The sequence below is a fragment of the Podarcis raffonei genome, chromosome Z (assembly GCF_027172205.1).
Source record: "Podarcis raffonei isolate rPodRaf1 chromosome Z, rPodRaf1.pri, whole genome shotgun sequence".
Classification (NCBI taxonomy): domain Eukaryota; kingdom Metazoa; phylum Chordata; class Lepidosauria; order Squamata; family Lacertidae; genus Podarcis; species Podarcis raffonei.
Window position 1 is genome coordinate 21,998,676 of NC_070621.1, and position 13,226 is coordinate 22,011,901.

The 13,226-nt window shown below is 46.0% G+C and overlaps 1 non-coding gene and 1 pseudogene across 1 annotated transcript; one reads left to right on the top strand and one right to left on the bottom strand.

Moving 5' to 3' along the window:
- Positions 1-63: 63 nt before the first annotated feature.
- Positions 64-188, top strand: TRNAL-CAA (transfer RNA leucine (anticodon CAA)). Its single transcript has 2 exons — positions 64-101; positions 143-188. It is a non-coding gene; the product is annotated as a tRNA-Leu (tRNA).
- An 8,652-nt stretch (positions 189-8,840) lies between these two features.
- LOC128406960 (uncharacterized protein K02A2.6-like) lies at positions 8,841-12,871 on the bottom strand (annotated as a pseudogene).
- Between the last annotated feature and the right edge of the window lie 355 nt (positions 12,872-13,226).

The window sequence follows — 13,226 nt, forward strand, 5'->3', positions numbered from 1 at the left end:
GGAAGCCGAGACCTATTGCCTCGGCGAGGTTGAGAGTCCCTTTGCGTGCCTCTTCTCCGCAGTGTCAGGATGGCCGAGTGGTCTAAGGCGCCAGACTCAAGGCGGACGCATAGAGTTGCCTTCCCGCGAGCGGGGCTGGGTGTTCTGGTCTCTGTATAGAGGCGTGGGTTCGAATCCCACTTCTGACACATCCTTTTTTTCTTTTTTTATTCCGTTGCATCTTGTTTCATTTTTAATAAAAAAGAAAATCCATTGCACAAAGGACAGCGGGCTGGAGGAGTTGTTGCTTCGCCGCCGCTTTCCTTAGTTCTTGCTCCAGGAAAGCGGTTACCCTCCAGGTCTCCCTGACGGTTCAGTGGCGGCTGCTGCTTTTCTTTTTTCTTTTAAATATTTGTTCGTTCGGGTCTTCCATGAAATACTGACATGACAGACAATGTAAAACAATAGTAGCACAAAACCTGTACACAAACTGATGCGTGGATGGGTGGCGGCTATTGCCATTCACGCGTAATTCCTTTGCACTGGGACCATTTGCGGCAAAAATAGAATGATTATAAATCAATAATTAAATGGCAACGAGGGAACAGTACTGCGCTCTCGCTCGCTCTTTAAAACATTGCGAGTGTTATCGTCATCATCGCCAAGAAGGAAACTCGAAAAGTGATTTAGGGAAGTCAAACGGGCAAGGGGGACAAACAGGGTTCGAAGTCCACATTATGATAACCGTTTCATAAAATGTTATCTGGCAAACTTCCCCATTTGGGAAAAACCGTATAACCAGCCGTATTACTGCTTCCGCTGCCTCCTGCAAGGGGCAGCGAGCGACTCACAAGAGCAGGGCGTAGCAGCTCATAAGCGGGACTGGGTAAAAGGCGAATCCAGATGATTTTAAACGAATCCTCATGAGTTCATATGATTTTTTCATTCAAATTAAATAAAACCACATTGATACTGTAGACCATGTCTTAGTCTGTAGGCAGCATCAAAAAAATCATGCATCCACTGTTTCGTGGGGCCGCAATGGCGCAAAAACATGGTTAAAAAACACGGATCCTCATGATTTTTACACTAGATGAATCTGGGTTAAAGTCGGATCTACACGGATCCTCATGGATCTTCCACTTTTTTAAAAATAACTCCAACAAATCCAGTTTCAAATCACATCTGGAAAGCCCGCCTACAGACTGGACTATAAAAAACGTGGATCCAACACTTAGCCGAGCTGCAGCACCACAAAAACATGGATCCTCATGAATTCATATTATTTTTATATTGAATCAAAATAAAAACACCATGATACTCTACACCACATGTCTCTAGGCAGAACCAAAAAACACACATCCACTGTTTCGTGGTACCGCAATGGCGCAAAAACATGGTTAAAAAACGGATCCTCATGGATCCTCATGATTTTTGCACGAGATCAGCCCAAAGTCACTATCAGATCAAATATCATGGCCATGGGCACAGCCTGCACAACAAAAATCATGGATCCACGGCTTCCTGGCAACACCGTGGCCCAAAAACGTGGTTTTGAAGCATGGATCCTCATGCTTTTTGCATTGGGCCAACCCAAACTCACCGTCAAATCATGGCCATGGGCATAGCCTGCACCACAAAAATCACATATTCACGGCTTCCTGGCAACTCCATGGCCCAAAAATGTGGTTTCGAAGCACGGATCCTCATGGATCCTCAGACTTTTTGCATTGCACCACCCCAAACTCACTGTCAAAACACACATTATAGCCAGGGGCACAGCCTGCACCACAAAAATCATGTATCCACGGCTTCCTAGCAACTCCATGGCCCAAAAATGTGGTTCTGAAGCACGGATCCTCATGGATCCTCACGCTTTTTGCATTGGGCCACCCCAAATTCACCATCAAATCACATATCATGCCCATGGGCACAGTCTGCAACACAAAAATCATGTATCCACGGCTTCCTGAAATTACCGTGGCCGAAAAACATGGTTCTGAAGCAGGAACCTCATGTATCCTCACTCTTTTTGCATTGGGCCACCCAAACTCACCATCAAATCACAAATCATAGCCAGGGGCACAGCCTGCACCACAAAAATCATGTATCCACGGCTTCCTGGGAACTTTATGGCCCAAATACGTGATTTCGAAGCACGGATCCTCATGGATCCTCACGCTTTATGCATTGAGCTACCCCAAACTCACCATCAATTCACACATCATAGCCAGGGGCACAGCCTGCACCACAAAAATCATGAGTTGCACTAAAAAAATCACAAAAATGCCCTTAGCAGCACTGTTAATGTTACCACTGGAACATTATTATTAGAGCCGATAGGAGAATGTACAACTATATATTGTACCAAGATATGGTTCATCTTCAAGAACAGATCAAATACATGCTGAAGTGTTAAAGAGGAGAAAAAATATGAAACTGCTTACATACTGTCAACTAATATCCAGATTCAAGAAAGACTGTATGGCAAACTGTTAAATCAGTGAAAAGCCAGAATTTGAGTCCATCATAACAGAGGTCTACATTTTGGGTAAAATTTATAAACTATTACTCAAATATGACACCAAGCCTGAACAAGCAAAACCTTATATGACAAAATGGATGCAAAATTTTTAAGAGCAGTTTACAGTGGAACAATGAGAACAATTATGAATAAAGGAATAAAATTCACTGCAAGTTAAGCCCTAAAACAAAATTGGTACAGTGGAACCTTGGGTTGCAGACATAACCCGTGATGGAGGCATGTCTGCAACCCAGAGCGTTCGCATCCTGAAGCGGCGCGTCTGCACAGGCGTTGGCGCAATTTAGTGCTTTTGTGCATGCGCAAGCGGTGAAACCCGGAAGTAACCAGTTCCGGTATTTCCAGGTTTCCTGCAGTCCACAACCCCAAAATACGTAACCTGAAGCGGCCGTAACATGAGGTATGACTGTACAAAAATGTTCTTTCAATGCTATATAACTTTGAAAGATATACAGAAGATGAATAATGAAATGAATGGACATTGCTGGAAATGTCATAGACCGCAAGGAACCTTCTTCCATTTATGGTGGATCTGTGAAAAGACCAAAAAGTTTTGGAGGAAAGTTCATTTCGAAATGAAAAAATGTAAAAAAAAGCAAAATTTGCATTGGATCCCAAAACTATGCCATTGGGAATGACTCCTTCAGCTACTGTATTGTGAAATTGTCAGTGGAACTATTTGTTATATGACCATAGCAGTCAGAGTGTGTTGGCTAACATATGGAAATCTGACATATGTCCTGAAATAGATGCATGGAAAGAGAAACTATCAGAAGATGAAGTAATGGCAAAACTCGCGAATTTAGTAAATGATAGACTAATGGCAGAACATAAAAAAACTTGGAATCTTTATAATTTGTATACAACTTAACAGAACAGTAACAAAATGAACATCTGTATGGATTTGTATAATAGACCTTAGGTTACAAAAAATATTTCCTGTTTAAAAACAGAATCTTTATGTGTTCAGTGGTGCCCCGCAGGATGAATGCCTCGCAAGACGGAAAACTCGCTAGACGAAAGAGTTTTCCGTTTTGGAGGTGCTTCGCAAAACGAATCTCCTATGGGCTTGCTTCGCAAGACGAAAATGTCTTGCGAGTTCCTGCGGGTTTTTTCCCCTCCCCCCCCTTTTCTAAGCCGCTAAGCCGCTTATCTGCTTATCCGCTAAGCCGATACGCCGCTAAAAGCCGCTAATAGCGCTAATCCGCTAATCCGTCAATGGCTTGCTTCGCAAGATGAAAAAACTGCTAGACGAAGAGACTTGCAGAACGGATTCTTTTCGTCTTGCGAGGCACCACTGTATATCCATGGCTCCGGAATTCATGTGCTCTCATGCCAGAGAGGTTTTATGAGGTCAGTTTCACTGCTGAGCAAATTTGATGGTTCCTTTCCCCACTTAGGCCAGACAGGTCCCCCATGCATCTGCCTTTAATGTTATGGCCCACCATTAAACTTGCATGCACCACAAAATGTGCCACCCACATAGAAAGAGCAGGCTGCATTTACCCTTTTCTCTCCCAATTTGAGTTCCACCTGAAAATTATGTGGCAGAAGTTACAAATGCTTGCAAATCCATGCCCCTGCTTAATTCACATAAGTGCAGAAAGGTAGTGATATTATTAAGCCCCCCGCAGCAAATGTAGAAAAAGAGAGCCACCAAGCACCTTAGAAACAAATGGATTTATCTTGGCAGAGCCAGTTGTAGGGCTAGAGCAGGCATCCCCAAACTTGGCCCGCCAGCTGTTTTGGGACTACAACCCCCATCATCCCTAGCTAACAGGACCAGTGGTCAGGGATGATGGGAATTGTAGTCCCAAAACAGCTGGAGAGTCGAGTTTGGGGATGTCTGGGCTAGAGAGTTTGGGATTAGAGCATTCTGCATATCTGATAAAAAGCACAAATCCACAGCGTTCCCCCCCTCCCATCAATCTGTGGGGAATTTGATGCCCCTCCCCCCTTCAGCCTCCAAAATGGGTGGGGTTGCAGAGAAACAAATTTCTGGGCTTAATACAAAGCTTAATAGAAATGATAAATCGAGATGAGATGAAATGGAATTACAAACAATACAGAATGTATGCAGAAAAGGGGAAATAGAAAATTGAATATATGGTAATTCACACAAAATCCAGTAAAATATGACGGATTGAATGATTAGCAATTGGATATGATTTGCATGCCGATTAGCAAATGGCAAGCACTGGCAAAGCAATAAAAGGGACTAGCATATTCAATAATATTTTTTTATTAATTTTCAATTTCAATCCAATAATAGCCTCATTATAACGATACCAAACTATAATACATTTACTAACACTTATTGTTCAAATACAAAATTATATAATTTAGGTGGCCTCCCGTGTGCTAGAATAGATGGTTGATTATTTTATTTCTGCATTCCAAAATCTTACAAATTTCAATTACATTCCAGTCAAAAAAAATAATCCCTTATACAACTGCAATATTCACTCCATAAATAATAAAGGATGGGGAAGAGACAGCTCTAAGTCTCCATCGTAAATCTTTTGCAAAATAGAGTTCCCCTCCCTTTTTCCTTTTTTTTTTACACACACAGTTCTGTTTGATGTTATCTTCCATATCTACAAGCCTTGGTTTCTAACTGCCTCAACCGTTCCTCATAAGGCTTGGTTTCCAGACCCATCATCATCCTGGTCACCCTCCTCTGCTCACTTTCCAGCTGCTCAATATCTTTCTTCAACTAGCCTGCACTGACTGGCAGCAGCTCTCCAGGGTTTCGGAGGGGGGGACATTCCCAGCCCCCCCCCCGAGATGCTGCCCAGGACAGCCAAGCAGATGGTCCAATCCTGTGCTATGGAGATGCCTAGCCTGCTTGGAAGGATGTGAGGCTGGTCTCCCTTTGGGAATGGGGCTGCAGGAAGAAGAATGTGAAATGAAGATGCAGCCCAGCTGCAGGTGGAACAGCAGGTGCCTCCGAGTTCTGACAGAGGAGTATCACCACTCAGGAAGGGCCAGGTGAGGCCAGGTCCGGGGGGGGGGGTTGCCACGGTGACAAGTGTGGGAATGTTCAGGGATGCAGGAGAGGATATATTGTCTGATAATACCCTTTCCAACTTGTATTAACAAGTTTACATTTTTAGCAGAGTAACATTCCCCCTTTTAAACTTGCTGCGGATGCATTTGCTCAGGCTCACTAAAACCTCTATAATAACTGTTCTGGTATTTTCCCCTTATTCCCTCATAAAAGATAAGACACAACACAGTCTTCTATAAAAGTATTAAAAGGTTTACTCACATATCATTCTGTTCACAATCAGATCCCAGAAGGTAGACTTAGCTTAGAAAAGTAACATACACTTGGAAACTATTCCATAAGAAGACAGTCCCTTTGTCCTCTCTTGGCTGGAGCCAAGAGGGCATCTTTGGTTAAGCAGATGTTGCTTCTGTGTGGTGTAGTGGTTAAGAGCGGTAGTCTGGTAATCTGGGGAACCGGGTTCGCGTCTCCGCTCCTCCACATGCAGCTGCTGGGTGACCTTGGGCCAGTCACACTTCTTTGAAGTCTCTCAGCCCCACTCACCTCACAGAGTGTTTGTTGTGGGGGAGGAAGGGAAAGGAGAATGTTAGCCGCTTTGAGACTCCTTAAAGGGAGTGAAAGGCGGGATATCAAATCCAAACTCTTCTTCTTCTTCTTCTTCGATGCATGTAGTGAAAGAGAGAAATACGCTGCCCTGCCCTGTGCTTTTGTCATTACCTGCACAGGTGAGACCACAACCACCTCTAGTCACATGCAGAGGAAGTCTGTCCCAGCCCAGAAGGAAACGGGAAGTTTACCTGCTGGCTGGACAAACATTCCTCCCTCCCCATGTGTAAACATGTTCACTCTCGGAATGTTGTACTTGACTGCTCTTGTGTTTCACATCCCACAACAAGGACCCGCCCTCCTTTGTGACATCTCTTGCTTCTCCTTTAAAAGCCACTGAGTTGCAGGTGGCCATTGTGGGTTAGTGAGGAGAGGTCAGAGGAGAGAGGAGAGAGGAGGCGGTGGCGGTGGCGGCGGCAGCGGTTGGTGGAGAGTAGGCGGAGCATTAGTGAATTGTTCTTTTTTCATTTTCTTATTTTGATTGTGATTTCATTTATTACTTTTATTTGATTTATTTTTATTTTATTTTATTCTTTTAACGCTTTTATTTATTTTGTTTTAATATTTTTGTTTTTTGTGCACATCTGTGCATAGTCTGTATATATTTTGTATATTTTTATTTTTTACATAGAGGAGTAGTTAGGGTTAAGTGTAGGGTTAGGGCGGGGGTTGGGGTTGGGGTCAGATTTAGACTTGGGTGGGCATTTCAGATAGTTACTTTAGATAGGAGGGTGGGATCTTTCATGGACAACATGGGCAGGCTGTAAGTAGCATCACTTTCTCTTCATTTCTGGGGGGGGGGGGTTGAGTCTGTTTCCCAGCCAAGTTGTCTTGGCCAAGTCCCCAATCCATGTAGGTTGGATCCACTCTTGTCCTTGAGATGGCTTCATGTCTGGCACTCAGAGACCAGGAGGGCAGTGATTATCACCCAGGCAGAAGGGTTGTTGTGTACGTGGTCTCATGCTTCAGGGATGATGGCTGCCCCTAGCCATGTCCCAAGTGCCTTCTCTGGTAGCCATCTTCCTTCTGAGCAGAACAGCATTGGAACTGCGTCAATCCGATGTTGAATTGCTTTTATATGAATATTTGAACATTTTCCCGCTGCAAGAGTAGGTGAGTGCTATGACCAAATATCTTCCTCCTCCTCCCCCTCCTCCTCCTCCTCCTCCTCCTCCTCCTCTTCTTCTTCTTCTTCTTCTTCTTATCACTCGTAGCCGAGTAAGATTGACTTCCATGAACAGTGAGTTTTAACCGTGAGTCCATAAGTGGTTGCGGAGGCCAATTCTGGATCCACACATCCTTCCACAGTGGGGACATAGTTTTCTGGGCGGGAGTTGATCACAGTGAGGGTTTGCCAAGCGTGCCTTCCTCTTAGCTCGTTTCTCCCTTGCATCCTGAGTTCAAGTGTCTTCAAAGCCCATGACACCTTTGGTAAAGGCTGTTCTCCTATTGGAGCGCTTGCAGGCCAGTGTTTTCCAGCCATTGGACATGACCAGTCCAACAAAGTTGGTGTTGAAGAGTCATTGCTTCAACACTGGTGATCTTTGCTTCTTCCAGGACACTGGTATTAGTTCGCCTGCCTTCCCAAGTGGTGTGTCACATTTTCCGGAGATACCGTTGATGGAATCTTTCAAGGAGTTGGAGATGGCGTTTATAAGTGATCCATGTTTCACAAGCATACAGCTGGGTTGGTAGTGCAAGAGCCTAGACTGAAACTTAAAAGACTAGTTTCAATGGACCAAGAATGGTTTTCATGGCTGATTCTGACTTTCCCCTTTTCTCAGTGGGAATTCCTACTCGTAGAACAGAGGCCACGGCTGGTCAGCAGCTGCAGTGCCTGTGTGCTTTTTCTGTTGTTGTTTAGTTGTTTAGTTGTGTCCGACTCTATGTGACCCCATGGTTTTGACTTCCCTTCACAGCTCTTTCTTCTTCTTCGTCACACACTTGCAGAATCCAACCCAGCATTCAAACTCTCTTCTTTCTTTTCCCGCAGGAACTGAAGAGGCACTTCCGGCTTCTGCTGGGCAGTCTCCTTATGGAAGCCCCCAACCCTGGCACCCTCCTCCACCTTCTCAGTGTAAGTGTCCCGATGGCATCAGGGGTGGTTTTAGGGTTGTTCCCCCCCGTCCCTTACTCAGTGGACTGCCCTATTTCTGGGGCACAGAGCCTGTTTGGCCCCCAATTTGGTCCAAGACCAAAGCTGGCAAACCCTCATGGTCCAGAAGTGCCAGGGACTCTGTGGTGGGGACAGTGGGGGCCGCTTTGGCCCAGACTGGCCCCTGACTCTGAGACGCTCTTTCCTCCTGCAGGAGTTCCGAGGATACGCCCTGGAGGAAAATGGGGAGGCTCAAGAACTAGAGGCCAGCAGCATTTCCTTGCTGCTGGCCGTTGCCCGGAAATACCCCAACCTCAGAGTAAGTACCTTGCCTTCTGCTATTCATTTCTTTGGTTACTTCCATCCCCCCAAGATCACATCCCCAAGTGATCTTTAGTGCAGATGATGTGGGGTGTGTCCCTGGGAGCCAGGATGAGGCCAGAGGCTTTTCCTGCCTCCTTTCCTGCTGTTGCCCATATATTCTGCCTATTATGTGCAGCCCATGATAGCCTTTCCCTGAATATGCCATCAGCAGCACAACATTCCTTTTGGGGAACCTCTTCATCCCATCCTCCACCTCCTCCCCACTGGTCTTGAACCGTTTCATTTCATGCCCGTTTCCCTCCTGCTTTCCAACTTCTTCTGCTGCCTCCTCTATGTTGCTGCAGCTGCTCTTCAGTCTCTTGGCTTGCTTGCCGGCTGCGGTGCTCAACTCCTCGGCCATTGCAAAGCACTAGAAGAGATCAACTGAAAGCTAACTAAGTCCATTTAAAGGGCACGTCAGCCATAGAAACCTTCTTTACACAGATATTGAATCGATCACTCAAAATCAACTTACAAAATACAATTCTCTTAAAGCAACCAAGCAAGTAAATCCAAAAGGAGCTGCTGGGGGTTTTGGTGCAGTAATATCTGGAGAGATACAGATCACCCAGCACAGACAGGGTATCTGCAGCATCCAGATGTTAAGACTATAAACCCCCGTCAGCCCCAGCCAGCAGAGCCAATGGTCAGGGGTGGGTGCTATTATTTCATTTCATTTGTGAATCGCTTTCCATGAAGCATGATGAATTGGGAGTAGAACAAGATCCAGATCCAGAGGGCCACAGATTCCGCATCCCCAGCACTACAGAAGCAACTCTAGAATCCTCACCAGATTCTAGATCAGAATTACCAGAGAATATATCCCTTTTGGCTTTGTAAGTTTCCACATGCAAGCCTAAATTCTGTAAGGGTAGAAATCAAATCTTCCAAGCTAGCATTGGCCATAGCAAACTCCAACAACATCAAGCCTTTATCATTAACCATCATTTCAATGTGCTATTTGGAACAGGTAAATTTGGGAGGGACAAAATGGTTTCAGGACTTTTTCTGTGCGCCTCAGACATTTGGTTTGTGTTTGTGTGTGTGTGTGTGTGTGTGTGTGCGCGTGCGCTTGGTATATTTGTGAACATTTATTTTATATATGTACAACCTTAAAGTTCTTATAACAATAATAATATTTGATATTATAATATTAATGATATAATAAGATAATGATAATAATTATTATTTTATTTATAACTCACCCATCTGACTAAGGCTGCCGGAGCCACTCTGGACGGCTTCCAACAAAAATAAAAACATAAGAAAACATTACATACTTCCCTATACAGGGCTGCCTTCTACAGGTTGCATAGTTACTTGATCTTCTTGGCTCCAGGATCGCACAACTCCATGCCCTCACAATGTTTCTCTCAGGGACAACATACCACACCCTCCAACATTTCTCCGATGGAAATAGGGGCGTCCTGAGGAAAAGTGGGACTTTATAGGATCAAATCAGAAACCAGAATGGCTTCTGTAAATCCAGGACTGTCCCTGGAAAGTAGAGACAAAAACCACGGTTTTGGGCCATGGAGTTTCCAGGAAGCCGTGGATCCGAGTTTTTTGTGGTGCAGGTTGTGTCCCTGGACATGATGTGCGATTTGACAGTGAGTTAGGGGTAGCCCAATGCAAAAAGTGTGAGGATCCATGAGGATCCGTGCTTCAGAATCACGTTCTTGGGCCATGATATGGCCAGGAAGCCGTGGATCCTAGATTTTTGTGGTGCATGCTGTGCCCATGGCCATGATGTTTGATCTGATGGTGACTTCGGGCTGATCTAGTGCAAAAATCATGAGGGTCCATGAGGATCCGTGTTTTTTAACCATGTTTTTGCGCCATTGCGGCCCCACGAAACAGTGGATGCATGATTTTTTTGATGCTGCCTACAGACTAAGGCATGGTCTACAGTATCATATGAATTCATGAGGATTCGTTTAAAATCAGCCTTTTACCTGTTTCCGCACTAGATCAGCCTGAAGTCACCATCAGATCAAACATCATGTCCATGGGCATAGCATGCACCACAAAAATCATGGATCCATGGTTTTCTGGCAACACCGTGGCCCAAAAACCTGGTACTGAACCATAGGTGCTCATGGATGCTCAGGGTTTTTGCATTGGGCCACCCCAAACTCACCGTCACATCACACATCATAGCCAGGGGCACAGCCTGCACCACTAGAAACTCGAACCCACAGCTTCCTGGTCATACCATGGCCCCAAAACGTGGTTTTGAAGCACGGATCCTCATGGATCCTCACGCTTTTTGCATTGGGGCAACCGTAACTCACAGTCAAATCACATATCATAGTCAGGGGCACAGCCTGCACCACAAAAAACACGGATCCATACATTGGCCCAAAAACATGGTTTCGGAGCACGGATCCTCATGGATCCTCACGCTTTTTACATTGGGGCAACCTAATTCACTGTCAAATCACACATCATGTTCATGGGCACAGCCTGCACCACAAAAAACACGGATCCACGGCTTCCTGACAACACTGTGAGCCAAAAACGTAATTCTGAAGCACAGATCCTCATGCATCCTCAGTGTTTTTGCATTGGGGAACCCCAAATTCACCCTTTATTCAAATATCTTGTATATAACCACAGATCTGACCACAAAAATCATGGGTCTAAAAACTCATGGCCCTGGCCAGATGCTACCCTGGATATATTGGCCAATATTTAGGTGGGTGTGCTGGGATGGAGGAAATGGATTCAGTTGAATCTCAATCCATTAAAGATGGGGGTGCAATGGCTGGGCCGGAATGATTTCAGTTCGGTTTGCCAGCTCCCAGCTCTTGATGGGGCGCAATAGTCACCTGTACCCATCATCAGGAGTCCCGGTGTGATCCTGAACACTTCTGTCTTTATAGAGGCACTGGTCACAAATGTGACACACTGGCATTTTTAAATCTATGTCAGGTTAGGTGATTGGTACCATACCTGTCCCTTTCGAACCTAGCCATGGTGATCCATGCAGCAGTCACCTGCAGACCAGACTACTTTAACTTGCTCTACACCTGAACCTGGGAAGGCAGGGTATAAATGCGATAAACAGATGATAGATAGATAGATGATAGATAGATAGATAGATAGATAGAGAGAGAGAGAGAGAGAGAGAAAGAAAGAAACACAGGGCTACCCTTGAGACTGCTCCAAATGGTCTAAAATGCAGGTGCATGAGTTCTGACTGGGACTTTGTGGAGAGCCCACATTCAGTTGGTTGTTCATCAGGGTGCTATGCTGGGCTAGGAGAAATGAAGCGAGGCAGTAATCCCAATCCCCTTGCATCATGCGGCGAAGAGCGTCCTTGGTGGTCCGCACCATACGCTCTGCTTGGCCGTTGGTGGCGGGGTGGAACAGCACTGATCATGTGTGATGGATGGCATTTTGTGTTGCAAAGGTATGGAACTCCTCTGATGTGAATGCTATTCCGTTGTCTGAGACAAGGGTGTCAGGGAGCCCATGGGTTGCGAACAGCCTACGTAGTACTTGGATGGCTGCAGCCATGGAAGTGCACAGTACCTGGGAGGCCTCCAGCCATTTGGAGTATGAGTCCACCATGACAAAGAATGTCCACATGCAGGTGGGACCATGGCACTTGGGCAGACTCCCAGGGTTGGACGGGGGCCCTTGGAGAATCTGGGCAGGACTCCTGGCAAGTCTGGCAGTATTTAACCCAGGCTTCTATCTCCCCATGGATTCCTGGCCACCACACATAGCTCCTTGCAAGGGCCTTCATTCTCACTACCCCTGGGTATATTTTGTGTAGGGCTATGAGGACCATTTGGCGAAGAGGCTGGGGAATGACCACCCTTCCTCCCCATAACAGGCTCCCCTTGTGGGCTGACAGTTCATGTTTGCGGGTCGTATAGCCCACAAATTCCAGCCCAGGTTTGCTACTGGGCCATCCCCAGCACACCCAGTCCAGGACCCGGGAGATGATCCTGTCCTTCATGGAGTGGCATGCTACTTCAGGCGCATGAATGGGGCAGTCAGGAAGCTGTTCCATGCTCATGACCTCATGTGCGGGTGCTGGGTCGGGGCCAGTCTCAAGTAGTGGCAGTCTGCTGAGAGCGTCTGCGTGGCCCATCGCCTTCCTGGGCTGGTGGACCAGTGTATACTGGTAGCTGGTGAGGAAAATCGACCACCTGAGGATGCAGGGTGACAGTACTTGAGGGGTCTGCTTCTCAGGGGCAAATAGGCCAAGTAGCAGGTTGTGGTCGGTCATGACAGTAAGGGGGCGCCCATACAAGAAATTGTGAAATTTCTTTACTCCCTTCACGACTGCCAGGCCCTCTTGGTCTATTTGCAAATAGTTCCTCTCTGCTTTGGAGAGGGTCTGGGAAAAGTAAGCCACCAGCACCTCTCTTCCATCCGGAAATTGGTGGCACAGGCTTCTTCCAAAAACCCAACCCAAACCCCAAAAGTGCCATGGCGATCGGGGGCAGGATCGTGAAATCTGGAAGCCTCTAGTCATGAACCAGTACATGGGCGGTGGATACAGATTCATTCATTCTGACTCAAGAAATGAGGCAGTTGAGCAGCTTGGCAACTGTATCCATGACTGAGCAGCTCTTTTTAGGATCCACTCTGCTCACCCTGAAAAGGGGGAGGGG